Consider the following 3215-nt stretch of genomic DNA (forward strand, 5'->3'; position numbering starts at 1 on the left):
AATTATAACAAACTGTCTCTCAGACCACAGTGCAATCAAACTAGAACTCAGGATTAAGAAACTCACTCAAAACCGCTCAACTACATGGAAACTGAACAACCTGCTCCTGAATGACTACTGGGTACACAATGAAATGAAGGCAGAAATAAAGACGTTCTTTGAAACCAATGAGAACAAAGACACAACATACCAGAATCTCTGGGACACATTTAAAGCAGTGTGTAGAGGGAAATTTATAGCACTAAATGTCCACAAGAGAAAGCAGGAAAGATCTAAACTTGACACCCTAGCATCACAATTAAAAGAACTAGAGAAGCAAGAGCAAACGCATTCAAAAACTGGCAGAAGGCAAGAAATAACTAAGATCAGAACAGAACTGAAGGAGACAGAGAACAAAAAACCCTTCAAAAAATCAAAGAATCCAGGAGCTGGTTTTTTGAAAAGATCAACAAAACTGATAGACTGCTGACAAGACCAATAAAGAAGAAAAGAGAGAAGAATCAAACAGATGCAATAAAAAATGATAAAAGGAATATCACCACTGATCCCACAGAAATACAAACTACCATCAGATAATACTATAAATAACTCTAAGCAAATAAACTAGAAAATCTAGATGAAATGGATAAATTCCTGGACACATACACCCTCCCAAGACTAAACCAGGAAGAAGTTGAATCCCTGAATAGACCAATAACAGACTCTGAAATTGAGGCAATAATTAATATCTTACCAACCAAGAAAAGTCCAGGATGAGAAGGATTCAGAGCCGAATTCTACCAGAGGTACAAAGAGGAGCTGGCATCATTCCTTCTGAAACTATGCAAATCAATAGCAAAAGAAGGAATCATTCCTAACTCATTTTATGAGGCCAACATCATCCTGATACCAAAGCCCAGCAGAGAAACAACAAAAAAAGAGAATTTTAGACCAATATCCCTGATGAACATCGATATAAAAATCCTCAATAAAATACTGGCAAACTGAATCCAGTAGCACATCAAAAAGCTTATCCACCATGATCAAGTTGACTTTACCCCTGGGATGCAAGGCTGGTTCAATATATGCAAATCAATAAATGTAATCCAACATGTAAACTGAACCAAAGAGAAAAACCATGTGATTATCTCAATAGATGCAGAAAAGGCCTTTGACAAAATTCAACAGCCCTTCATGCTAAAAACACTCAATAAACTAGGTATTGATGGGACGTATCTCAAAATAATGATAGCTAGCTATTTATGACACACCCACACCCAATATCATACTGAATGGGCAGAAACTGGAAGCATTCCTTTTGAAAACTGACAGAAGACAGGGATGCCCTCTACAACCACTCTTATTCAATATAGTGTTGGAAGTGCTGGCCAGGGCAATCAAGCAGGAAAAAGAAATAAAGGGTATTCAACTAGGAAATGAGGAAATAAAATTGTCCCTGTTTGCAGATGACATGATTGGATGTTTAGAAAACCCCATCATCTCAGTCCAAAATCTCCTTAAACTGAGAAGCAACTTCAGCAAAGTCTCAGGATACTAAATCAATATGCAAAAAATCACAAGCATTCCTATACACCAATAACAGAAAAACAGAGAGCCAAATCATGAGTGACCTCCCATTCACAATTGCTTCAAAGAGAGTAAAATACCTAGGAATTCAACTTACAAGGGGTGTGAAGGACCTCTTCAAGGAGGACTACAAACCACTGTTCAATGAAATAAAAGAAGACACAAACAAATTGAAGAATATGCCATGCTCATGGATAGGAAGAATCAATATTGTGAAAATGGCCATACTGCCCAAGGTAATTTATAGATTCAATGCCATCCCTATGAAGGTACCAATGACTTTCTTCACAGAATTGGAAAAAAACTACTTTAAAGTTCACATGCAACCAAAAAAGAGCCCATATTGCCAAGACAATCCTAAGCCAAAAGAACAAAGCTGGAGGCATCACGCTACCTGACTTCAAACTATGCTACAAGGCTACAGCAACCAAAACAGCATAGTACTGGTACCAAAACAGAGATACAGACCAATGGAACAGAACAGAGCCCTCAGAAATAATACCACACATCTACAACCATCTGATCTTTGACCAACCTGACGAAAACAAGAAATGGGGAAATGATTCCCTATTTAATAAATGGTGTTGGGAAAACTGGCTAGCCATATGTAGAAAGCTGGATCCCTTCCTTACACCTTATACAAAAATTAATTCAAGATGGATTAAAGATTTAAATGTTAGCCCTAAAACCATAAAAACCCTAGAAGAAAACCTAAGTAATACCATTCAGGCCATAGGCATGGGCAAGGACTTCATGACTAAAACACCAAAAGCAACGGCAACAAAAACCAAAATTAACAAATGGAATCTAACTAAACTAAAGAGCTTCTGCACAGCAATTTAAATGACCATCAGAGTGAACAGGAAACCTGCAGGATGGGAGAAAATTTTTACAATCTACCCAACTGACAAAGGGCTAATATCTAGAATCTACAAAGAACTTAAACAAATTTCCAAGAAAAAATCAAACAACTCCATCAAAAATTGGGCAAGTATCTGAACAGACACTTCTTAAAAGAAGACATTTATGCACCCAGCAGACACATGAAAAAATGCTCATCATCACTGGGCATCAGAGAAACGAAAATCAAAACCATAATGAGACACCATCTCACACCAGTTAGAATGGCAATCATTAGAAAGTCAGGAAACAACAGGTGCTGAATAAGATGTGGAGAAATGGGAGCACTTTTACACTGTTGGTGGAACTGTAAACTAGTTCAACCATTGTGGAAAACAGTGTGGCCATTCCTCAAGGATCTAGAACTAGAAATACCATTTGTCCCAGTCATCCCATAACTGGGTATATACCCAAAGGATTATAAATCATGCTCCTATAAAGACACACGCACACATGTTTATTGTGGCACTATTCACAATAGCAAAGATGTGGTACCAACCCAAATGTCCGTCAATGATAGACTGGATTAAGAAAATGTGGCACATATACACCATGGAATACTATGCAGCCAAAAAAAAGGATGGAACTGGAAACCATTATTCTGAGCAAACTATCGCAAGATAGAAAACCAGACACCGCATGTTCTCACTCATAGGTGGGAACTGAACAATGAGAGCACTTGGACACAGGGCGGGGAACATCACACACTGGGGCCTGTTGTGGGGTCGGGGAAGGGGAGGGATAGCATT

General features: G+C 38.3%; 1 protein-coding gene across 1 annotated transcript in view; it reads right to left on the minus strand.

Moving 5' to 3' along the window:
• Positions 1-751, minus strand: part of C6 (complement C6) — a 66292-nt gene extending 65541 nt beyond the window's left edge. Inside the window, exon 1 of the mRNA XM_017896002.1 lies at positions 734-751. The gene's annotated coding sequence lies outside the window, so the exon portion shown is untranslated. The remainder of the gene's footprint in view (positions 1-733) is intronic.
• Between the last annotated feature and the right edge of the window lie 2464 nt (positions 752-3215).

The sequence above is a fragment of the Rhinopithecus bieti genome, unplaced genomic scaffold, assembly GCF_001698545.2.
Source record: "Rhinopithecus bieti isolate Rb0 unplaced genomic scaffold, ASM169854v2 scaffold_26977, whole genome shotgun sequence".
Classification (NCBI taxonomy): domain Eukaryota; kingdom Metazoa; phylum Chordata; class Mammalia; order Primates; family Cercopithecidae; genus Rhinopithecus; species Rhinopithecus bieti.